The sequence below is a fragment of the Leuresthes tenuis genome, unplaced genomic scaffold, assembly GCF_036924035.1.
Source record: "Leuresthes tenuis unplaced genomic scaffold, fLeuTen1.0.hap1 SCAF_14, whole genome shotgun sequence".
Taxonomy (NCBI): Eukaryota; Metazoa; Chordata; class Actinopteri; order Atheriniformes; family Atherinopsidae; genus Leuresthes; species Leuresthes tenuis.
The window spans coordinates 16,881,416-16,907,974 of record NW_027325368.1 but is presented as its reverse complement, the minus strand read 5'-3'; the positions used below and the strand labels follow the sequence as shown (position 1 = coordinate 16,907,974).

The window sequence follows — 26,559 nt, the reverse complement described above, 5'->3', positions numbered from 1 at the left end:
GTTTCTGATCCTTTAATAACATTTTGAAAATAAACATTTTACAGTAACATGTGTTCATTGTGGAAAGTGGGAAAATGAAAAATGTGCTTCATTTGGAAAACCTGTGCGGTCAAATCCCCCACATTACCACACACACACAGAGGCAAAGTGTTGGGAACACTATAAAAAATAGCAGAATCATCTCTTTTATTTAGTGCTAACAAAGACTGCAATTGTAGACACAACGTAAACTATATAATTTTTTTAAAAAGGCGCCACATTTTTAGCATCTGTGTGGTGTTTCTGATAGAGTGGCCACTGTTTACTAAGAATTCATATTATTCACATAACAAACTAAAACACAAGGGCTTTTCTAAATGGACTTAACTTCACCATCAGGGCAAATATAGCATCCTGACCAACAGGATCAAATAAAGTAAAAACCTGGACATCTGTAATTGAAATGTTCATCTAAGTGCCATGGTTACTTTCTACAGAAAACAAAACACAAAATGCACTTTATTATTGATATATTTATTAACAAGAACACATTTGTTTGTTGGCAATACAGCACATCACAAGGCACAACTGGTGGAAGGACTTACGTACAGTTTGTATCAATGCTGTGAATGAACAATATGATCTTACTATGTTTCTTTGTGAATGTGTTTGAATGTTAAATAGTAACCTTAAAAAACATGTTCAGCAGGGAATCAACAAAAATGTTTCAATTAGTTGAGTCTTTTAGTCAAATGCGGCTGATCAGAGATTTCCCAGCATGTCATCAACCTGCAAAACAACAGGCAGACAGAGGAAATTAGTGACAGAACTGGGGTGCAGAATAAAGAGACAAAATTAAACTGTCACATTTTTCACAGTGAGGTTTCCTAAAATATAACTGCCACAGCACTGACGAGGCAGATACGGACAAGAACTTCTTTTAAGAAAAAGACGGAGTTGTAGAGAGCATTCCTTCCTCATGACTACCAATATCTGTCTGTGTCTGAGTCTACACCCTGTCACCCACTGACCCTGAAAGTCTGGAGCGTCACACTCAGACGGGATCCCACAATTATGCCTAAGGGAAAACAGACACCCACCCACAAGGTTCTGCTGTCTGGTTTTGCACCGTCATGACTGAACAAGATAAGAAGCTGACTCACAGAGAAAAGGGAGGTAGTCCTCATTTGTTCAAGCTTTAATCATCACAGTGATTATTAATGAGAAACATTGACCGCATGATGTGTCCGCTGCTCGCAAAAATCACCGAGCAAAACCTTCCAAGGCCCCTACAATCACTTCAGGTTGGCAGATTTGAAACAGCAGCATTATTTGTAGTACAGGCTCGTGGGCAGCAAAAATCAAGGTGTGTGGGGGTTGTTAGCTGGAAGAGGAGGAGGAAGAAGGTGGCTATGAATGAGGAGATCAGAGCTGGACAACATTTCCTGGATAGATGCAGGATTTCAGACACTGGTTAGTAATGAGGGGCCTTCCTGAGTCTGTAGGGCTCTTCTCCTGCCTGCACTGTCCCAACTACCAGTTAATGTATGCAGAGAGGAGCCAACGAGCCTGTCTCCACAAAACACACAGAGACATGCACAAAGACCGTATTGTTGTCAAAAATACAAGCTTTGATTGTTTGTTGTTCTTTTCGTTTGATTAAAAGCGAGAAGAAAGGGGGCAAAGTTGCGAGTTTCTTCCTGAATATGCTGTAACAACATTAAACCCAGAGAATGTGAGTAATACACACAGAAACATCAACTATCTGTCTTTTCTGCATCCGTCTGCTGTACATACTTTAATTGTCCATAGAAAATAAAAATCACAAGATTTATATAACTTAATATAACATAAAATTGCATAGTCATACATAATGGTTATCATGATAAGACTCAAATTCAGTTTATCCTATTCCAAAATGTAAGATTTTCACTTCTTTAAGGCTTGGTTTGATTTGGATCAAAACAGGAGCAATAAAGTCCTGAAGTTTTGACCAATAAAAGGTCTAAGAGAGGCTGTTTGACTGTAGCGTTGCTCTATTGTTAAGACAGCTCAGACCCAATAGATTAATTTATTTAGAAATTCAATTTTATTTTTTTTTAACATCAGCATTAGCAGTAAACTTGCTTTGTCAGGATGTCAGACAGTTTGTGTGTGAGATATATAACTTTTCTAAGAGTCCATCTTTTGATGAGCTTTTAGAAAAGAGCGGACAGTATCATATTACACAAAGTGGTACTGACCGCTTGTGTGTGTGAGAGACAGTTTTTAGAACAAGAGATGTGTAAATGGACACAGAAGAAGCCTGATATTGAGGAAGATACATGTGTTTGCATGGGGGGGGGGATCCTTTCTTTTTGTATTCCACTCTGCATCTCCCAACACACACACACACACACACACACACACACACACGCACACACCCTTAGGCTGACATTGTGTCCATCCAACAAAGACGTCCCTGCAGCCCCCTCATTATAAATACATGTCATTGGATCACAGCTCGTCTGAATCCCTGAGTCTGCTGCGCTCTAAGTGGCCGTGACCAAGCCCTGAATGGGTGGCCAAGCGACAGCTCTACCAATAGAGCCAACAGCGTGTGTGTCGCTTCAGCCTATGGGAATGAACGCTTCACAGTAGGACGAGGTCAGAGGTCAGGGTGTCTGTTATGTGTGAGTACACGTATATACGCACACATATTTTCTAGCTTTTGGGTGTGCTGCTCATAATTAAGAAGCAATGCAGAAAAAAGGAAAAAAAAAATGTGACTGAGGTTTGCCTTAAATCTGGGGCAATAAGTTTCCTGCTGCCTCAACAACAAAGCTGCATGGATGAAGTCCTAGTTCACTCAGTGTGTGTTTGTGTGTGCGTTTGCGTGCATATACATTATGTGTGAGTGTTAAAAGAGCTCCTCCCATCTTGTTATACAGGGGAAATACGAAAGTGTCTCTATCCCTCTGGAACCGCAAACCAGGCCACTGTGTTTTACCCTCATTCCTCCTTGCTCCTCCGCCATCAAGCTTCTATTTCTGACTCACAGCATAAATTTCTTCATGGGTTTTAACAAAGTTTTCCTCCCTCTACTTTCACTGAAGTTTTTAATCTCCAGAGATATGACCGGAAGTCAACTGGAAATGAATAATCATAGCATGATGAATCATTCGGTTTTTTTTTTTAAATTCTAAATAGCCAATGTTACCTGAACTTACTGAATAAATGCATGACATCTGTTTCCAGATGAAGGATTTGAATAAAAAAATGATTTTGTTTTATCTATCTATCTATGACTCAAATGTGCCATGTACAAGTTTGAGATCACGAGTGCTTTTTCAAGGCCTCATTTCTGTGTGGTTGTTGACAGACCTATACAGACGAATGACTACACTGCTTAGATCTTGTGTGTCTTAACCAATGAAGCATCAGGTTGCCCCGACAGAGATCAGATGAAGATGATACAACATGAAGGTTTACGTAAAAATACAATCTTTGAGAGATTCTCGCCAGTAGTTGTTGACAATCCTGAATCCATGTTGTCAGGTATAAATGAAGATGAATAGTAGGTAGCTCACAAATAGGAATGTACAGTTGACAGTATGCAATTGAAATGTCTCCCAGAAAAGTGATGTATTTTTAAAATTTGTGCAAATTGATTTTCGTTTCTGCTTCTCTTCTTTTTTTTTGTGTCAGTTTGTCCTGTGCTGCACCACAAGTTGCCTTTCGAAGGACACTGTGCTTTTCCAAGTCAAAATACTGTGTAAACTGAATTCATTGGTGCAATTTGTGGAGGGAAAAATATCTGCAGATCTGCTCAAATAAACTAAATAGATGTACCTTTGTTAAGGGTAGAAGCTTTATGTAATGTCAGTATTACAGAGACGTGTAAGAGAAGAAAAGGCAAAGGTGTGGTAAAAGTAAAATAAAACAGTCTGTGGGGGATGAGGAACAAAGAGACTTGAAGAGAAAAACAGTACGAAATGGAGAATGATGAATGGTGTGAGCACAGTGTGCATGTGTGAGAAAATAAGACTGGGGGACAAAGACTGTGTGAGAGAGATGTGAGTCTTAAAAAAGTGTCAATGCCAGGCTTCCTTTGGGCATGAGTGAGAAACTATGAGGCCTGCTGGCGTGTCAGTGGTTCAGAAACCCACACACGAGAACATGCGCGCATACTGCATGCACGGCACACACACCCTCCCTGCTGAGCCAGAGCCTGTGCCAGAGACAGGTCTATGGGTCTATTGAGGGGACTGTGAGCGAGTTGTCCCTTTCTGTAGAGCTAATGAAGCCTGGACCCGCAAGCATAAAGGAGTGGAGAGAGTTAGCACTGCACTCCTTCACCCATTCACTCACTTCCTTCCTTTACACTGCTCCTGATGAGGTAATGCGATCTACCTTAAAGAAATGCCATGAGAAATGGACACTGTGCTTGCATGACTTTCCAACCGGACATTAGAAAAAAATGATCTCAAATTGCTGCATGTATCAGCAACGCAACATTCTAATTGAGACAAATCGGCAGATTCCTACTGTGTAAGAAAAAGAAAAGACGTTTAAATACTTTTTGTTGATTGTAGACAAGATGTACACATTTTGATTATAAGAAAAAATAAGTGAATAGCCCCATTGACTTCCAGCTAAAGATATGAAACTTTGAGAAATGATCCAAAAATGTACTTGCTTAATTGTCAATCAAGAGTCTAGTCGTTATCAATCACTAATTAAGAGTTTTTTTTTTCTATTTTCAGTTGCAGATGAACACAAATGTACTGCCTCAGCAGAACAGCACTTCTGTATTAAACTATAACAACAAAACAAAAGCAACCAAGCCAAAAAATAATGATAAAAATACATTGTGCCCAGGTTAATCACAATTAACAAACGGTGTTTTAAATGCTTTGGTAATGAATGGAGCTCTGTGGTATAAAGAAATAATTGCATGCCTGTAGTTTTTTCAGAGTATAAATGCTAATTAGAAGCATACATTCAAAGGAGGGCTCAGATGTTAAAAAGACAAAGATGGAAGCATCGGCATGAATTAAATTAGGAAATTGAAAATAATCTTGATTGGATGTAAGTGTTTCAGATTTATGAATATTTCTTTCACGCGGACAAAAAAAATCTAAATTTTTCAGGAGCTTACGACAGGATAATTTTTTTCTTTCAAATATTTATTGATGTAGATTAGAATCTATTTAATGGTGGAGCAACTCCATGAGGCAAAGCTGTGAGAAATATCACTTTCTTCCATGGTCTTCATCTGAAGACTTTTTAAATGAATTCTTGTACTTTTAATGGGAGAAAGCATCCATCATTTTTCTCAACTGCCACTATTAAGTAATAAGTACCAAAATTATTAGATGACTGGCTTTTTAATTAACTTTAAGAGTAGCCGTTTTACCACATTTTTCTTTGATAAGAAAAAAAAAAGTAAGAAAAATGTTGTTAAATATAGTCTAAACTGGTGCACTCTTGGCGATTTCCTCCATCATGGAAATGTGAAGCTTTGCCACAAAGCTGCCGTCAATCAGTGAAAAACAAAGACGGGCACCACACTGGAGAGCCTGAGACCAACATGTCACTCAGAGAAGAAATGTCACAGAAAGCAGAGATGTGGGGAGAAAAGGCTTCCAAACAACACAATCACACTTTCAGCAGGGGAGGTCTGACTTCAGGCTGCCTGTCTATCTGCCTGTCTGCGACTGCTACGACTACAAAATGATGAAGGAGCTCTTGTCCAAATCTACACCCGGCCTGGTCCTCTAACAAACAGACGGAGTTAATAAAGGGCAGGAGTGATTATCAAACAGCCTCGCGGCATAATTTGCATCCTGCACGACCCAGACAGCGGCCAAAGAGGCCCTAAACGCACACACACACACGAACCAGACAACCTCTTCAATGGCCTTGACCCATGAACTCTAGGGTCCTCTTTCACCTGCTACAACACTATTCATACAAGCAGGGACGTCTAGCCAGCTCTTGACTGCTCTGCATATGTCCTCCGAAGATTCCCACGCTCCAAGCTCAGACCTTCAGTACGTGATCACAACGCAGCAGTATTCATAGGGAACATTATGGACATCTGCATTGTATCCGTGTCTGGCTGTCTGACTTTTTGGGGCTCTTGATGACCCTATAGCAGAGGCTTTCATTACCCCTTAAATTATCTGTATTTTATAATCTGACTGTGACACAAAGAAATGCGACTTGGTGTTCATTTGAATTTCTAATAAAATGCTTTATTTTTGTGCTGTCCACACATTTAAAGCCATGTAAGCCTTGTTACAATATAATGCTCTCTTGTGTCGTTCCTACCCCTCCCACTCCGTTTTGTTTTCCTCTCCTTGTTTCTATCCTGTATTTGTTTTGTTGCCTCTCCTTTCTCCAGCACACCAAGGGTAAACTCATGACTTGCCTCGCCTTTCCTTCCTCTTCCTCATTTTTAGCTGTTCGCCATTGGCTGAGAGCAGCTTTGCAGATTCTCATTGGCTAGTGTAACGTACAGAAACAGCGATGCGGCTAACGCAAGGCTCCAGTATAGTAGGGGTGTTTAGGTGTTATTTTGAGAAATGGATGAGAGCATCTCCTGCAGATAATGTGACTGTCAGATTGAAGGTTGCAAATTAGATCACGTGAGAGAGACCTACAGAAGCATATACAGAACTCACCTTGCTGCACAACATATGGACGAATTCGTTATCACATGTTCACAAATGCTGACAACCTAACCCCCTCTCTGACACCCCCACCCTCCAATCCTTCATTAATGGTTCCTCCTTATACCACCCACCCCCCCCTTTCAAATAATAACCTCTCCACTTGCACCCTCTTCTCCATCTTTCCCCTCCCCACAGTCTAGACCCCCCGAACCATGTCTTTCTCAAACCAGACACCCCAAAAATCCCCCACCCAGACCCCTATCTCCTCCTCTCCCCTCTCCACTCCTCAGCTCCCACGATCAGTGAACAGACCCCCTGATTCGTATGACCGCCATTTTGCTGCCCACTCCAGACCTGACTGTACAGCAGCTGTGTTGATGTTTAATGCAAATAAGAACGCTGTATTGTTGTTAAGCTGATCTGATCCCATGAATTAACATTCCCAAAAAGCAAGCGACTGCAATAATGTTACATATTAATTCATACAGCTACTATACAAAACAGCTCAGAATGGTATTGTGCAAAGATATTAGTTGTTTACTATTTTTTCATTACATGAGAGATAATGGCCCAAAGTTTAAAATGGATGCAGAGCTGTGAAGTTGTCTCACTTTCTCCTCTTACTGGTGTGTTATCAGGAAATAGCGCTGATATGATACTTCAAACTACAATCCAGTGGTCTTCAGGCAGCACATTACGAGCTACTGCCTATTTATATGTGTCATGAACAGCTCCTTACCAGCAAAATTGGTCACCCCTCGATTTGTTCAGTGCCATGGTAACCAGACACCCATGTGCATGAAAATGAGACTATTATGGCCTGTGTGTCTGGACTTTGTTGGGCCTATGGATCCCTTCTTAATTAGAGTACGTCTGAGCTTTTCTGTGTGCTTTGCGCTTTCATCTGTGCATTATGTACATTTGTGTGTTAAAGAACTGAGTGTGCATGTGTGACAGCACTCTCTGATTAAACAAAGGCTCGGCTTAATCTTTTGTACAGTGTCACATTTGCATACCGGGGAATCACTCACAAACACGCGCACCATATGGCACAATATGTCTAGACACTTGATCTCACAAGCTCCGAAAACCTATAAAGCACATTTCAGGGTGTAAATACCTGCACCCCGCGAGACAAACAAACAGCACCGAATACACTTTTAAAACATCTCTACAGTCCTGCTTGCTTGCGGCCATGCCACCCTCGCAGGATCAATAATCGGCATACGCCAACGGCATGATGCTTAGAGGTTATGCAAATGCAATTAGGCTTGATTTGCATTCAACGACAGTTAACGGATGCACAGATGGCAGACAGCAGAGATGCACTCGCCATCTTTGGCAGAGGGAAAGACTGGCAGCCATTTTGTCTGAAGCTGTGCCCATCTGGATGGAAACGGCTACACTGCATTACTGTGAAGGCGACAGCAGTTTGAGAGCTGTGGGTGCACTCTGCTGCTGCTCGCGCTCAAACACTCTCAAGGCCAGACATATACAGTCCATTCACACACACATTGGGCTCTCTGATTCAGATAATAACACTTAAAGCTGGGGAGCCATCTCATGACGTTCTTGTTTGATTGACATTTAATAATGAAATTAATTTAACTTCCAAACATTTCTTGGAGTTGAGGAAACACCCTTTACAGCTGTTCTCATCATCCTCAATTGTTCTCACAGTTACGGTCTCTCTTACACACACAATATATGAGGCAATGAAATCACATTCAGATTTGTTCATAATATTGAGTGCTACTGAGAGATACTTGCCATTTTACCATCTCCACTGCAAGGTCTCTCATTTCTGTGATCTTCAGCCCACTTTGCCTTTCAGTCATTATTTGCTCTCTTTTGCACAGTCTGATATTGAATAAATGGCGTGATGGAGGGGAAAAAAAAGCTGTTCATACTTTGTCTGCCAGTATTTTTGGTTTGGACAGACACGTGTCTGCAGCTCACAATAGAAACTGCAAGCCAAGGATGGAGAAGAAAATAAAGATCGCAGTGTCTGTTTGTCAAATGGAACTAGTTGGGGAATAAGCAGCAGATGAGTTGAGGATGGTGAGTGAGTCAAAAGCCGAACTCCCAAGCTGGTTTTTAAACAGCCAGAGGCAAAACGTTGGGAAATATGTCAATCTCATGCTGGGGAAAAAAAAGTAGAGAAAGAAATATCCCTCTCAGCAGTCTTTCAACATTGTGGGTATCATTTGGGGAGAAACTCCCTTCAGCAGAACCACACACAGACAGTGGAGATCAGGACTGGGGTCCAGTAAGGGCTGCAGCTGAGAGAGCAACGCCGGGCCTGTCCTTTGGAGGTCTGCTGGCCCCTGAGGCTAAACACTTTAAAACACAGGAAACCCCACTCAGAACTGTGAAGATTCTGTGTTTTGTATTGATTTCTCCCGCATGCCGGTAGCTCCAGAGGTGATTCAAGCCTTTGGGGACCTTCTCCATCCTTTCCATCCCACTCACTAGCTTCTTGCCTGGGCTTTACTGGCTCTGCTGGACCCCTGGATGGAGGTACGAGCCACAGGAGGAGAGGAAGAAGACAAGAGCCCTTGGCAATGATGATGAGCTGTGCCGGGTCTCTGAGTTCAGTCATCTACCAGCCTTTATCCATCCTTCCAACCACCCACCTTTGTTTCCATCTGAAAAAAAGAGAAAATAGAGTGTTTTTCAAAATCTCACCTTTGGCATTCAGCATCCCTCTGCTCAATGCAAATGCAAATGTAAACACTAACACTTTGATTAAAAATATGTGGGAAGAAAACGCCAACTTGCTCTTTTGTAACCCACCCCAAGGCTCTTACTGCTGTACAGAAACAAATAAAAATGCTCAACATGCTGTGTTCAACACAAAAGCTTCCATTTCTGTTCATATTTTAAAAGTTGTCCAAAAATATACATTTTTTTGGTAATCAATTCACACACCTAACCTCTTTTCTTAGGAAATATCAACAATGTTAATAATTTAATGTGCACAGACTCCATTGTTGTGGTGCATTTTGACATAATCTGAAAGTATTATGAATTCTGTTATCATGCTAATACGATAAGGTCCTTTGTGTGTTTCTTTGTTCTATTCTCTAAGAAAAAAATGAATTGCAGGGGCCTCCTTCAGCAACCGTACACCCATGGGCTCCAAATTTTTGTCAAGCACAGCTACAAAGAGATATTCAGAACTCAATGTGCTCTGCTGGAAAATGAATGAGACACAGAAAGTAGCAGGTTAAATCGGCCAGGGTCAGTTAGGGGTTGGGTTGTTAACAAATATCAGTTGGGTGTTACTTGCAAATTTTCTTCATATAATGGGGGAGCATGCAAAGTATCCCCTAGCTTGCCCTGCACTGGGTAGAGGGTGACGTGGGGTGAGTTTGGGTGAGCTGGAGGAAGATTCAGACACAATGTCCCCATTGAGGGGGTTCAGACATGGGTGTTAACTCGCCATTCCTTCACACACAATAGGGCCCCCCACAAGAGCCAGCGCAAGGGACAATGTTGGTTCAGGGAAGGCCTCCACTCATTGAGAAAGAAAAGAGCTGCATTATCAAAATGGGTGGGAGTGGGTGGGTGATGGGGCAGGAGGAGAGAGACACATAGCAGATAGAGGGATATGTTTGGGTAAAGGAGGACTTGGGGAGAGATGAGTCCTGTGACCCATGGCTTTGGACTTGAGGAACAAAAACAACAGCACCATCAGGGATCCTACAGCCTTCAAATCTAACTGTCTCACTAAAATACTTTAGTATTAGTCTGGTTAAAAGCTACAAATATTTAACTCATTTACATATTTAGGGTGGTGTAGATGAATGTGCATAAATGGGAGTAAAATGTAGATAATAAACCAGTGTTGTCCCAAACACAAACGGTCCTTTTTAAAACATCAAAGGCCTTTTAATGTCAGAGCCATTCAGACGGCAGGCAATTTTATAAATAACTGATTTTTTTTTTTTTTGTATTCAATGTACTGAGAATAACTGGTTTCAGAGTAGATTATTCAATTAAATTAAATAAGGGCAGGCTCAGACCAGGTGAATATGTAGAAGAAGTTTGCTTGGTGTAGTGAGTCAGAACCAGCCCCCAATGCAATACGATCAAAATAGGGGTCCAATATAAGGAATCATAAGGTTCTGCTTTCCATTCTTTTATCTATATGGTTGTTGCTACGCAGAAATATACCTTTCTCCAAGCATATAATGCAGGTACATATTTGAACTCAAATAGTCAAGAAATTATTTTTTAAATACAATTTGAAAATGTGAAACTATGTCAATAAACTGTGACCAAACCTTGGTTGGTAGAATTATGTTATTGCATTATCAATTCTATCAATTCTATGATTAAAACGGAGTATTCCACCATAGAGCGGATGACTTTGATCACAGAACTATAGAAACTTACCTCTGCATTTTAGTTGCAGTTGGTTCATAGCATACTCATATTATAAGAGTGCAAAAAAAAGCAGAGAGAAGAGTCACTGCAACTGAATAAACTGCATGTGGAGGTTATGTTTTTGCATGGCATAAACGTTGGGCTTATATACAATATTGTGTTTGTATCAGTGTAATTTTTAAAAGGTGATACGTAATAAATAAACCATACGTCAAGTTCACAACGGCATCTGATAAATTGACGGTGCATCTTAAAGAAAAAGATGAAGCCAAACAAACAGAAATCAGCCACAATCAATATAAGCACGAGAGTCAAAGCTAGTCGGGTCTTTCAGTTGAAGCTCATTACCCTACCAAACAGTTAAGTTACTTAGATGTTGCATGCTTGTTTTTGAAACATCCTAATGACTCCGTCTAAATCACTGTCTAACTTAAATTTTATTTAAGGCAATTTTTTCAGTTAACGTCATTCTCTTTCCCTGTCACTTATTTGTCGCTGGAAATAAAAGAGTACTGATAAAGGGTGGAACATGATAGCATCAGTCTATAAAAGCAGCAGTACCTTCTAGTTGAAGTTGCCCTAATGACACATTTTCTTAGTCAAGGAGAAGCAGAGAAATGAAACACCAGAATTGCTTGTCCACGTTTGTTTGTCACAGTGAAATACGCAGCCCAGTTGTGAATTTGAAATGAAGGATATAGGGGAGTTTATCTGCTGATTTTAATGGCATGTTTGCAGCGCAGAGCAAGAAGCTCATCCTCCAATGACTTCAGCATTTATTTATTTTTAATCATCTTCAGCATTCCTCCAAAGACCATGTAACAAGCATTTGCTTGTTGCAGTTGCTTGTTATTTACCATGTGCTTGGGAGCGAGTTTGGGAGTGAGGCTGACAGCGTTAACAAGCCGTTGGTAAAGTAAGTGTATAAGCTTTAATTCTACATTCCTTTTCCAGACAGGTAAATCTCCCCAGGCAAAACAAAAGGGAGGTTCATGTTTAGAGTGCATAAAGGATACTATCAGTTTGGCTGTTTGAGACCGTGAGGCTGTATACGAGGTGTGGTGGGGGCGCAAGAGAAGCTGGAAAATGTTTATGGAGATCTTGTGTCTCTCTGGGAGCCTAATAGAATCCTGTGGCTGAAGTGAAAGCTCATTGTGCCACTGTAAAGGATTACACTGGTAAACTGGTAAAACAGGGGAAAGAGCCTAAACACTCTCTACCTCCTATGGAGAGGCAACGAAGCATCGAACAATGAGGGGGAGTCTGCTACAGACGGACTCGTTTTATCAAGAGGGGAGAAAAACTATTGAAGGGGCTGTGACTGGAGGAAGATAGAGAAAATAGATTAGGGAGTTCATATACATGCATACGCACGGGCAAAAGCAAAATAGCTGCCGATGGAGCGAAAGATAGAAAAGAAGGGGAGCAGAAGGGGATGCATGGACGGCGGTTTCAGTATTAGAGGGTAATATGGGCAAATGATGTCTGTCTTGCTTGTCTGTCTGCATCCTGAGTGACAGTTTACAATCTCCGAGGCAGCAGGCAAGCCCAGTAGGTCGGCTCTTTGGCTCCACACAATCCCTCATTTCCCAACCTATCTTTTTCTCTTTTAGTCTACCTTCATCTTTTCCCCATTCATCTGTAATCTCCCTCACTCCTCCACTGCAAACACCACCTTCCCTCTCAAATTTGTCTACATTTAAAAAAAAAAAAAAAAAAATTGCTTCTCAAATTGATCATCATCTTCATTCTGAATATACAACATATGTTTTTAAACTTAAAACTTTGTAGCAAGATTGTAGATTTCTAAGATGCAGTCTCTTTGTCAGCGAGTTGGCTTATGCTCGTTCTTTCCCCTCTTATGCAAACAAGGGACTGTGAGTTATGAGGAGCTGTGATCACCATCTTCATGCTCAACCAGTGAATTAATTCTCAGCAAAAATTTCTGTGTTGAAAATAAATCCACGAAGAGATGACGCCTGACGAGCACGCTGACCTCCGTATATTTCCCACAGTTTTCATGGACAACATGCAAGTAGGGCATTATTCTCCTCACATTTGCTGTTCAACTGGAAACCATGCTGGGCATAATGCATCATCTGCATTCTGCAACCTGCCACGCTGAAAGACTCCTCTCTCCTCCTTCGCTTTCTTTATCTCTGTTCCTTCAAAGGCTGCCGAGGGTGCATTCAAACAGCAGGATACACACTCAGCTAACAAACCTCATTAAGGGCCCATACACTCTTTCTCAATGCAAACACTAGCTGTCACAGATCCTCTCTCAATACACACACTGGTGGTCGCAGTGACCACAACAAAGCATCTTTACAGAGCTAATTAGGAGGGTTCTCCCTCCATTTGAAACTCATCTGAATAGGAGGGAACATGATAATGAGGAGCAGAGGACAAGATAGAGAAGGAGGGAGAGTCAGAAGCAAGGAGGAAAAAGGAGTCGCTGGCAAAGAGTGAGTGAGAGGAGAGGGTGCTTGCTAATGTATTCACAGACATGGAAGGCGTGTTTTTCATAGCATGGAATTAAAGTACGGGGCTCAAGAAAGCATGGGGAACCGAATTAGTGTGACACCGCTCTGAGAGGCTCTGATGCAGCATGGAGGCGAGCGGGGAGGGAAGTGAACGCTGCACCATTTTGTTTGGTGTGCCATGCCGTATCTAGAGAGGGATAGAAGGAAGGAATGGGTGGGACCCCAGCTTCATGGAGAAGGCGGTAAAAGAGCAGCTCCTGTAAAAGCCAGCAATTCAGGAAATGATGTCGTTCAACACATGATTAAATGGAGGACACTGAAACAGAAAAAAAAAAAACTCATACAAATTTCTTTTTTATAGAAGCTTGTTATTATTATGAAGATTTTTTTTGGGTAAGAAAAGTAAACATCCCACTAAACATCTTCAATCTCTTTCAGCTCGTTTTGTGAACAAGAACTTATATTACGAGCTCATCTCCGAGACATCAGCACTACATCTATCAACTCTAATTTTATGTAGAAATTTTAGTTTGTGTTCCTCTGAAACACAGGTGTGAGTGTGTGTCTTCGCTCATATTACAGACATGAAGGGGACCTACATCTATTTAAACAATCACATAATAGGGACATGTATTCATTTTGGGGACAAATTCTAACGATTCAGTCTAAGGTCCTTTTCTTGTTTAAGGCCAGATCTTCACAATTTGTAGTTAAGCACATCCAGGCAAAATGAATGCCTGGATGTGCTTCAATTTAATGTCAATTTAATGTCCTCTGAAGTCAAGGGAAAACAACTATCTGTGTGTGTGTGTGTGTGTGCAGACAATGTCAAGTTGACAGTTAGTGTCTCAGATTAAGCACAAAGCCCTGTTAGTCACAGATTGAATAATCAGACACATCAGAACCTGCAGAGGGATTGCAGTGGTTCTCCAAACCATTGATACCATAGCTTGAAGATATAAATAATAATGCTAACAATATTGTATAGTTGCTCTTTTCTGTTCTTCTAATGTAACAACAACAGAATGTACTGTCAACATTAATTCAAAGTGCACCTCTACCTTAAAATAAAGAATTAAAAGAAAACAGCCTCTTTTCAATCTTCAGCAGAATTTTAAGTTCAAGTTGAAGTTATGACCCAACTGTTATTTCATGAAGACCACTGACCCCTGATGGGAGTGCAAAGCATTCTGGGAGAATAGCAGGTGTCCCCATGTCACAGAGCTTCCCAGACAGCTTGTTAATTTGCACAACTTTTACACACAGTCTCTGCCTCTATGTGTGTGCATGTGTGTATATATTAGAGATGGGACTTGACCCGAGCGAGCTGCGGCAGTGTTTCGCGTCTTGCTGGGCGTGGGAAAAAGACGGGACCCCTTTTCACAGCTGCCTGGACAAGGCCAGGACTGCTTGGGGGCCCCTGTACCCCCTCCGCACGCACCCCCTTTCTCCCTTGTCCAAACCCCTCCTCCTCCTCCTTCTATCCCATTCAGACTCCAGCATACTGGCTTTCAAAAGCAGGACCCCCTTTCCAGCCCTTCATAAATACATCTCATTATTCAAGCCCTAGTTTGCATAGGGATTCCAAAGAGATCTCCACTTGGCTCGTGAGGCCTGAAGCCCCTCAGCCTTTTAGACCGCACAAGTGCAAATTTCGACTTAGTAATCTCCCTGTGTTAATATTTGTTTTAAAACAATGTATACACACTTTCAAGGCTGTTCCACCACTGGTGCGACTGTCCAGAAACTTCAAATTTGGTGCACATTGCACTTAAAATTCTTAATTGTTCACAGAAATTAGGCAGAAGATGAGGTGAAACACAAGCCAATGAAAAGAGAATTTAACATTACTATTAGCAAGCAGTTTGCTAGTCTGTATTCCATCTGCCACGTTCTATTGTACAGTACAATACACACACACACTACAAGCCCTCGATAACACCCCCCCACACACACACATACACCCCCAGTCGCCATTCGCTGCAATGCATTACTGCAGAGATTTATCTCCTATCATCCTGTATAATACTGAGGTTATAATTTACATCCACTTTAGAAAACAGCAGGTCTGGTCCTTGCATATGCTAATATAAAGCTTGGGAAAATCTGGGGGACTTAAAGAACTCCATAGTAAATTTGAATAACTGAGCTTTCTATTGAGCCTCAAGGTTGTGGAACCATGAAGATGTGACCTTGCTAACAATATGTACTTATTGTTTAATTCCTAATTCTCATCTATTTATGGGAGAATTGGAGGGAAAATTCTGAAAACCTTAAATCCAGGAATATCTTGAGAAATAACAACAGTAGAATAATGTCTTCGAGCCTTGAGTTTTTATTTTCTTAGTGGACTTAAAATTGTGATTTAAAAAAACCCCAAAACATTTTGACCTCCTGATAATCTTAGACTCAACAAAATGCTGCCATTGCTGAACATCTCCTATACCTTTATGCAAAATTGCCCTTGGTAATCAGGAGACGTTGGACAAAGAGAGGGTGGTCTGTCAAGGCTTTAGGGTCGAAAAAGACAGAGCCACCCAAAGACTGTTTCCACATGAGCAGGTCCAAACCTTGGGTGAGCCTTCGCGCTCCTAAAGGGATAAAGCATGGCAGCATAGATTACATGACAACCTCCCCTGCACCTACCACACACTCTACCTGACAAATAGGATCACAGTGTTTAAAGGGATAAAACACTGAATATATGAGTATGTAAAAGAGAGTTGTGTGTATTTGAGCATGAGGAAGATGGGGGTGGGGGGGGGGGGTGTAAGGTAAAAAATGCTAACACTTGAAAGGAGAAAGCAACAATGGAATTCAACATAGGGGCCCTACTTCACTTTCTCTTTTGCTGCAGGCTGGAAGTCTATCGCCGTTTCACATGGTATTCGCATTTTGAGATGTACTACAGAGGTATAAAACTGACATTTATGCCACATGCAAATAAAAATGGTAGTAAATGTCGCTCTAAATGCTCCTTTTTGTTTGAGTGTGATGGTGAGGATTACAGCAAAGGAAGACACTTCTGTAAAATAGAATTCCAAAATTTAAATTCTGACCGTCTTTTTCCCTGCCCACACACACAACCACAACTCTACATAACAGACAATCAAACACCAGCAAAGCTCCATGGCTAGCTGATAATGCTAAATACAAAAATACCAGAATCTTACTTTACAACTAAATGCCATGGACTTACAGTAAAAAAGTACAAACCAGGAAATGCACAGTGTTTCTGCACTTGATATCATGAGTCTTCTTATTTTTAATATTTACCTGCAGGCTGACAGGTACTCCTCATCCTGCCTGCTGGCAATTTGTCCCCACTGCATGTTAATGCAAACTTCAGGGCTGATGTTGAAAGCATTTTCCTTTAAAAGACAAAAGAAAAGAAAGTCAGAATGTGTATAAAAATCACAAGTTGCAGTCACTTATATGGAAGTGTATTTCAGTAAGAAATAGATGGCTTGCATGAATGCATATTGAATTTGTGTTGACCTTGCAGCAACAAAAGTCTGCTAAACTTGTTTAACTTTATCATAACAGTCTCACTATTTTCCCTCGTTGCAAGGTTAGACATCTTTGTGTTGTGCATACAGAAAACCGTACTTGAGCAATGTATCTAATAAGATGTCATCAAAAGACAGTTTTTTTTAATCTGGCCACCATCATTTTTAAACAAATTTGCACACAAAAAGAAAATATTGTAAAAACGCTTAAAAAAAAAAGTTGCTTGCAGTTTAACATAAAAACATCGATTACACAATCCTTTCTATATCTTAATTCCTGCCTTTTGTCCCCATCAGTTCAAGATGGAAAAGATTTGGCTGAACTAGTTTTAGTTTACCCCAGTTTGCACTGGCTCAAACTGCACGCTGAATACTTACACAAAAATAAATCTCCTGTTTAACAGCGCAGATCAAATGTTGTCAGTCATACTCTAAATAGAGCATGCTTAGACATCAGGGATATTCAGTGCTCTCTAAGGCTTGCTGATTCTGGTCTAAGAATAGATCAAACTCTGAGCCGATGTCCTATTTTGTTCTCATCTAGCAGGAAAACACAAAAATAATCCAGCGAGCAGAACGCAAATTTGAACATATTTGCCATGTCTAAGTCGGATTCAGCTTGAAAGCAGGGTAAACGTGGCCTTCTTTTTCTCTCAATGACTGATCCTTTGTAATGCTGATGTTTTGTAGCCTGCAGGTTGTTTGGGTTGCAGTATGTGATATCCAGATAAGAGCAAGTATGTTTGCTCACAGAAGTTGAGTCCAGTTCCTATAAGGCTTCATCTTGCACCAAATGTCCACGTGCATCCAATTTTTCATCACACTCCTTAGTTAATTACTACCAGTAGACATCACTTAGATATCACACTCATAAAGGAAGGGCACTGATAGTATTTTAGGAGTGAGGAAGTCTGCAATTGCTTTGGATGCGGCTCTGTAGAATACATTTTAACTGTGACAACTAGCTTAAATGAAAACCAGCTTCTAGGCCTGTAAGAAATAACACTAACAAAAATGAGAGATTATAGAAAGCGATCTGATGCTACCGCTGCCAACACCATCACGTGAGTCCTGGATTGACCAATCACTTGAACGCTTTAACTATTTCTGTCTCACCCCTCGAGATATTACTGTTATAACACCCACACAGTTATGACAACACAGCAGCATGAAATGTGTTTTTTTTTAAGCATCATTTCCCACATGCAGCACTCCCTTGTGTCTTAAAGTTGGACTTATTTCTTGGTCCCTTATAGGCCCCATGCAGCAACACCGCGATGCACAAACCACGAGCCTAGAGAGCAGCAACATTCACGCCCTCACACACGCGCGAGCAGCTCTTCTGGAGGTGCTAGTACCCATCCCGAAGAGGTGGACCAGCGTTTGCTAAAATCTCCCCGGTGCTTCACCCCATCCCCTCCAGCACTCCTCCTCCGCGGCGGCAGCGTTCGGCGGCGCTCAGCCTCCCTCAGCATCCGTTCCTCCAGCTTTCCTCCTTCGCTGCTGCCCGCCCGGCTTCATCTCCTCCTCCATGGCGAGCGAGAGGACCCCCAGCTCCGAAGTGATCGGCGTCAGTTCGTACTTTCGGTTCTCTAGCTTTATGAAATTAAAACTCATACAGCTAGATAACCAAAGACACAAACTAACCCGTTGTCTCTTAAAGGGGCCGACCCGCTGAGAGAAAACAGGATAGAAAGGGACAGAGGGAGAGAGCCTGCCTGTGGTCACATTACAGCGAGAGCCCCTCACACACTCTCTCACACACGCTCACACACAGGAGAGAGAGAGGGGGGGGGGGGGGTGCTCAGTATATTGAAATATATAATCATATGTGCTTTAACACTTTAGAGGCGAAAATGGGTGAACGGCACAGGATGTATTGGCTTCTTTGACTAGTTTGATACAACACACACACACACAATCACATCGACTCTCACACTTTGATTGAGAGCCACCATCCAATTCAGCTCTACTGACATCATCATGGTTGAATACGCTATTGCCAAAGCAAAAACAGTGCTTTAAAAGTAAGACCACGTAGTCTGATGCTTAAACCAGCATTTTGTGCCGTAAACTGAAGGCCAGACACATTAGGATACTGGTCTCACGTGCACGCCCGTCAACACCCATAAAGGTTGTGTTTTGCAGGAAGGGCTGCTTTTTGTCAGCATTGCAGGTTTGCACAGCCAGATCTGAGTCTTCGATTCCGCAGCATCAAACCTAAGTAAAGTTGCAATCGAAATGGATTAAAGTGTAGGCCATGTTGTAATGTCACAGCCTTACTTTACACTCCTTAGAAACACAAAACCACAACGCGTGCCTACATAAATGTGATGAGGGAGTCCGTTGATAACACTAAACTGCCGACTTAGTTGGAATAGTGGTTGTTTCAGTGACATTTTCACCAGTCATATAAAGCCAGCATCCTACTTACTTGCACAACAGGCTAACTCCACTCCGCCACAGTCAAAATATTCTCCACCCTGACTTGGCTTTTTCTTTAAATCTGCGTCTGGTTTTTGCCGCGTCCGACGATAGGAAAGAGGGTGAAAGACTAGATTTTTGAAACTACGAGGCGTCCTTCATGTGCGCAGATTTGTAAAGAAACAACATCCTCTCCCTCGCACACGCAGGCTGCGACTGGCAAGTGCGGAGAGTCCACACTGTGAGCAGAGGGGATAAACTCCGCCTCAGAGAGAGACTGAGGGACAGGGAGAGAGAAAGAGAGGCGGGAAGCAGAGATTATCGAAGCCAATTTGAACATGAATGCAGGTGTGTGTCAATCAGAGAGCTGATTCCTCCAATTATCCTCATTAGTGAGGCCGCGAAGAACACAGAGGAGTGCGTAAATTATTACTAGGAGCAAATTAGGAGCCGGAGCAAACCTGACGTTGTAATTACACATTAGTAAAAATTCCTCTTTTTGAATAAGCCACACAACGGTATTCAGAGAGCATAATGGAAGCTCAAACGTAAGAAAAAAATATTTAAATCTGTAGAGTATCCTGCAGGGACAAATAATCTTCAAACCTGCCCTCCAGATAACAACTCTTGTCGAAACACTAGATGATAGTTTGGTTTGGTTCTCATCAAATCATTTCAAGGCGCCAAAGAAAAAGTCAGGAGGCAAAAAAACGCAAAATGTTTTATCATCCACCATAAAAGTCTTTGTCACTGATATTTCAAATAATCTGCCAAGAAAGCCTTCTCCTCTGTGCACACTTTGAAAAAACGCATTATGTGATTGCATAGCCTTCATTTTATGGAAATATTTGAGAAATAAGGCTAGGTGGTCAGCATATTTCCACCACGGTATGATGCGACCTGGCTGAGGCTGTCCCATTAATTCATTTACATTATAGTGATAATATTTCCCCAACGTTTACACTCACAATAACGCGTTAAACTGCATTAGACGGCTTATTTGCGCAGTCGGTGCCTTGTCCAGCACATAGGTTCTATAACCGAGAGGAAATGTTGCAACAGGGTCGCTTTCTAATTTCAACAACATAAAAACTCGCAGAGGAATTCAAACTCTCTGTCCTTGGTGCAGACAAAGGCTCAGCCTAGCCAAATCCTGATAGCATTCAGTGCTGTAGCTATGTGCACCCTTATCGAGTGCGATAGTATATGAATGATACCTTAAAGTTGAGTGAATGTGTGATATGAATGATAGAGAGCATGATTACAAGCATGGCCTTTGATGGAGGAAGCCAGTTACAGAGACAAGACCACGAGAGCAACTTGCAATATCTTCCAAAGTTTGAAAGGATATTTGAAAAGATGATGGAATCTATGTGTGTGTAAATGAGTAAACCAATAAAAAAATAAATATATATTTAGATAAAGAAAAATTGAACTATATAGGGAGCTAGAGTCCGGTGTTTCGAACGAGGCTTGCATCAGATAGCAGTCACATATCTGATTATTGCGCATGAGCAATCTGTTAGTGTCGTGGAGGTGCAGCTCTCCTGTCAAGCTGCAGCACAGGTCAGACTTTACTGTGTGAATCCGCATCTTTTCTAAACAGATCTAATCAGCTGTGGCCTCTGCTGCTGCCATCCTGTAATTGAGCTCCCACCTACAAACAAGCGAGAAGGCTTGCACGCACTGTCCAAAAAAAAGAAAAAGAAAGGAAAAAAGAATTCTTGCAACATTAGCATGAGAGAGGTGCGGCTTGCACGGTCATCACCGCTCCCGAGCATGCGCGTCCAAGTCTTGGAGTGCACGTGTATCTCTGTACAGCATCTGCTTGCAAATTACTGTAAAGTAACGGACATGATCCACTGGTAAATTTAAGTTTAATTCAGCAGCGTCTTTAAAGGCATCAAAACCCTGGTTTTGCTGTTTGTGCTCTATTTTGGAATGTTTTGTCAGTTGACAGAGAAGCTCTATTGTTTGAAGTTTTTGCGGAATATAAATGTATGAATACAGTGCGAAGAATACAATTTATTTATTTTCTTTTACGCAAATATTTAATTCCTGAATTTTTGGAAATAAAAGTACTTGTAGTAAGCTTTGCTGAACGTTTGAAATGCATGTGTGTGTGTGTGTGTGTCCTAAGATGGATTTTCCCACAAACAAGTGACAGGGAAAATTCACCCCCCTCCTCAACCTTTAAAAAAAAAAAAAAAAAGAGAGAGAGAGAGAGGGAGGGAAAGAGAAAGAAAGAAGTCAACATCAAGTTCAACAACGTGCCGGAGAGAAATTAACATGACAATCCGGTCTGGGATCCTTGAAGTCCCCCCACCCCGCACAACAGAGTCTGGCGTCAGCCCCGCTACACTTTCCCAGGCTCACAACAATATCTCCCTGCTGAACTCTGCACTGCAGCGCTGCCTGGGGCCTCCTCCTCCTCCTCCATCACCACCACCACCACCCCCTCCTCCTCCTTCTCAGCCACCACATGAATACTTCTTACACGAGCAGCTATAATATCCTCATTAATTATTCCGAAGTTCACTTAAACTTAAAAATAAAATTGGATTCTTCCGTGCAAGGTGAGAAAAAAAAAGAAAGAAAATAATTTACGGGAAATTGATGGAAATCAATATGCTTTATGGTATATTGCGGTGAATTTTCAAATTACAACAGGATAATCATGTGGAATCAGACTGCAATTACCCATTCGTGTCCCTCTATATTTAAGGAAACTGCCAAGCACAAGGAAAATTCAGCTGGACGGAAAACAAATGCTTTTGAGCGATTTTTAGACTTGCTGATTTTGCTAAAATTGCTCATTTGCCATATTTTCTTTTTGTAGGTAACACACGCCAGTATTTGTCCTTCTCTTAAAATCAGAAATGTTACCAGCAACATTAAGTGAAGTTCAAATGAATTAAAACACATGACCTCCAAAAATGTTAAAGGTTACTTACATATTGCAGGAGAATAATCCAAGTCCAAGCACCTGGATTTTAAAAAGGCATCGTCAAGAGAGTGACTTTCGCCTCCTCCTTCTTCCCTGCACTTGATCCACATACACTAGGCTTCACGCTAAGAGCGGGAGATGTGTGTCCCTGCTCTTTTGGGCGGTAAAAGTGCACCGCTAAGCCTATTTATCTATTTTTTTTTTGTAGAATATCTGCTCCACATACTCGAGATCTCTTACCGGATAAAGCGGGTCAGACAGGAAGGTGAGCGCAGCGGCTGCGAACAGCGAGGGAGGCGAAAGGAGCTGGGGAGGTTGATGATGATGATGATGAGGAGGAGGAGGAGGAGGAGGAGGGAATACAGCCGGCTCAGGGCCTATCAAATCTGTCTAACAGGCCCTATATGATTTTTTAAGAGGAATAAAGTGGGATGCAAAACGACCAGAAAGATAGATTAGGCTCTAGTTTAAAATAGAAATCAAAATCCCATCGACCAAATGATGAGAGCCTCAGATGTGAAGCTGTGGTGACAAATAAGGCTGATGATGTAAAAATCTGCAGGTCTATTATAGAAAAAGACAAACAACAACACCAGTTCACAGGCGCAACACACCTGCTTTACGAAGCCTTTGTGTCAGCTGACTAACTTTTCTCATGACACCCAACTTTACACCACCTCCACGCATCATGCTTCATTTGACTTCCACGACGTCTTGATTTCACACGCACGAAGAAGAAAACACACTCCCAAGACTGAGCCGCATTAAGCTTTCCTTTCAGGACCAGTTGCTCTAATCTCTCCTGCCACGGACACATTCACTCAACTTTAAGGAAACAAAACAGAACAAACTGGGGGAAAAAAAATAACGTGATCAGTTATGCAAAACCACAGGATAAACTTAACATGGGCGAAAGTTAAATACGAAATGATGGTATGTCAGAGAAGAAGATAAATATATGTAATTACCATTATTATGACAATACAGTAGAAATGACACAATGATGAAGCTACATGCTACTCTTCATGAATGCTTTTCAGCTAAACATCGTCCTGTAACAGAGTCATTTACATTGGAATAATCAGTCCTTATGGGAGGTTTCACTTGCTCTCTAACAGCTCGTGCCTCTTACAAGAGCAGGGGAAATGAGTTTTAAGCATTTAGAGCTTTAGACCCAACGACATGCTGTCAAGTCGTGGCTTCTTTTGAAAGGCTATGATGTGTGCATATGTGCATGCAGCAATATGCAAAAAACACGGGTCGAAACAGCGACACTCTTTGGTCGGAAAAGAGCCACCTCTGGTGAAATGTGCTCTCAGTGCAGGGACGCGTCTCTGCTTTGTTTCGAAACAACGTCCATGTGCTGTGTGAGAACCGCGAGTTTGCTCAAAGGCAAAGAAAAATAAAGACAAGAAATGAGGGGAGAAACCGCACGCCTGCTCTGGCGGAGGCAAAGTCTTTGCAGCCTAAATAAATGTAAAACGCGCGTTTATTACAAGCATCTCACCCGTGGATTAAAAGCAGCGTTTCAATTAGTAAGAAATTGTGTTGGACATTTTCAGGGTCAGGGAAGCAAAGCTGCAATGGGAAATAGAGCTCCAACTGCAAACCCTTCTTCAGGAAGAATGTGCAGCCTGGACAATTTGTGGCTCAACAGTGTTTTATAATTTCACGTTAAGAATTGTTAGAATTTTCAGGCTAGAATATTTTTTTGTCAATGATTTGTTAGACCAGTTCAACTCTTGAACCTCAGACTGCAATATTAAAAAAAAAGGTTAAAATACTTTACCTTTCATGTGATCTATTATTATTATTATTATTATTATTATTATTATTATTATTATTATTATTATTATTATTATTATTATTATTATTATTATTATTATTGTTATTATTATCTGATGTTGTTATGATTACTATAATTATTATTATTGCTGCTGTTTGTTCAAACCACCACACTGCTGTGTTTCACTGTTACTTTGTGTCTTTGTCGTTATTTACAGCTAATAATGTCTGTATGAGTTACTGTAAGGGCTATGGGCAAATTTACCCTGAGAGTGCATCTATTTTAGGTATTCTCCAGCCTCCTGTGAGCATTTCACACTTTATTTAAAATCATGCAGCTATTTGCAGATTTTTGATCAAATGCTAATTGATTTTGGTCCTTCAGTCCCACCGTTTTAACCAGTAACCCTTGGTGTTTATTTATATTTCTTGGAAACGTTTTCTCCTGCTCATCCTTATTGATTCCTATGTTTTTGTGTGTATGTTTTTCCCTTTGTTCCTACATTTTTGTTGCAAAGCAATTTTATGCATTTGTGTGAAAGGTGGAATACAATTTCGGTTTATTATGAAAGTTAACAACAACTGCTGTGAGATTTTGTAAAGATGAGATGGCAAATGATGACTTTTACAAAAAACACCTATAGTTTACTACACTTGACCTTTAAAAATTTAAAAACAAATTATATTTTGGTCATTTTGTCAATGATTTAGAGAAAAAAGTATATTGACTGCACTTCTGAATTCTTCCTGTGATTATCTCATTAAGCAAAATGTGTTCAACAGGTGCCTGCAGAGAAACATTTTGGCTCAAATATGTTACATGAATTCTCTGGAACCGACTCCGCATGCCCTGATTTATTTAGCTTGTACTGTATGTACTTATTAATCTCTGACATGTAATACATTTAGTCTGGTGTGTGTGGTTAGCTAGAAGCAAAAACACTTCAGCATGTTCATTCAGAATAAACTCTTAACTCGCTGAACTTGAAGTTTTTGGTATATTTCTTAAATTTCTGAACTGATCAGCACCCACGACAAAACTTTGTGGACATTTGTAGCTTTTGTTTTTCACATATGAGTGAATCAGAGGAAAATGCATGGAAACATTTTCTATCTAATCTTTCCTAAACAGCACTGTGAACAGAATGGTATTGAATTAGACAATTTAAGTCTTCTTTTTTTTCTTAAAAAAGATTTTTAATTGATGTTCTCTCACTGATATATGTGCAAATTTGAATTTTTTTTCCACTTCTTCAAATTCATCAAATTAAAAGTAAGATGGTAAATAACGATGAACAATGGCATAAATGTAGAAATGTTTGGAGTCCCTATCATCTGCATCAGGTTGAAGGAGCATCTGGGCAGAGTGATGGAGTCACTGTTGCATGTTATCGCTTGCAGGCCTCATGTCAGGCTCAACTGTACATGACAGAATCAACCCAAGATGGATGCAGCATCTGACCAAAGTTTGGCCTGTGAAAGAAGCATTTTGATCTGAAGCAAGTGAAGAAGCAAAAACTGGTTTAAAACCACACAATAAAAAAGGAAATTGCTCTGTTTTTACTCCTTTTTCTTGTCTTATCAGATATTTTTCATGGATCAGTGTTTTTTAGTGTGTGCATCCGTCATTATTGGGACAATTACAAATGCAGCATTAGTGACTGATCTTGAAATCAAACCAAAAGATTGAATTTTCACAAATAAACACACAAAAGATTTCTAAAAATGCCAAAAACAAAATATCTACAAATAACTTAGAAGTTCAAACTATATATTTTGTGCAAGAAGCAACAAAGAAAATCTTTTTCAGAAAGATAAAAAAAAAATAAGAAAAAGAATAATGTTCTCAGTCACTTTACAAATTCCCACAAAACACAAAATTATTTAAATGACTCATCACAACTTGCACGTTACATTTAATTAAAAAGAAGAAGTATTTGCTGAATTAATAACATCGTTAGAAATAAAGACTTTTTTTTACCCCTTCATGCTTGTTTTGGTCAGAGACAGTAAGACAAAACAGCAACACACACCAACAAATATGATCAGTTTTTAGATAGATTGATAACAACTTTAAAAGCTCGAGAGGTCGTCATGGTAACATTGTCACAGATAAGCACAATGTAAAAGGCAGCAGAAATGTGCTCATTTTACTGCGTTTTAGTGAAAGCTTGTAAGCTTTGAAAAGACCAACTTAAAAACATGGTTGCGACTTCTTTTTTTTTCTTCTTCCACAAACCCAAGAGAACTATTACTGTGACGGCTCAGCAGAAGTTGCGTAAATGTAAAGCAGTTCTTACCGCAGCAGGCTCGTGCAGAGACCTGTTAATTCCTCCTCTGCCTGGTGTGAAAGAGGGACCGGGAGCCCGAGTCCTGCTGCC

General features: G+C 40.8%; 1 long non-coding RNA gene across 3 annotated transcripts; it reads right to left on the bottom strand.

Moving 5' to 3' along the window:
- Positions 1-50: 50 nt before the first annotated feature.
- LOC140269360 (uncharacterized) lies at positions 51-26,559 on the bottom strand. 3 transcript variants are annotated; one of them, XR_011907608.1, is made up of 4 exons: positions 26,479-26,559; positions 16,790-16,884; positions 8,409-9,286; positions 51-768 (listed from the first exon to the last, which is right to left on the bottom strand). It is a non-coding gene; the product is annotated as an uncharacterized lncRNA (long non-coding RNA). The 3 variants fall into 3 exon arrangements; XR_011907607.1 differs by lacking the exon at positions 26,479-26,559 and adding an exon at positions 22,401-22,676; XR_011907606.1 differs by lacking the exon at positions 26,479-26,559 and adding an exon at positions 19,457-19,650.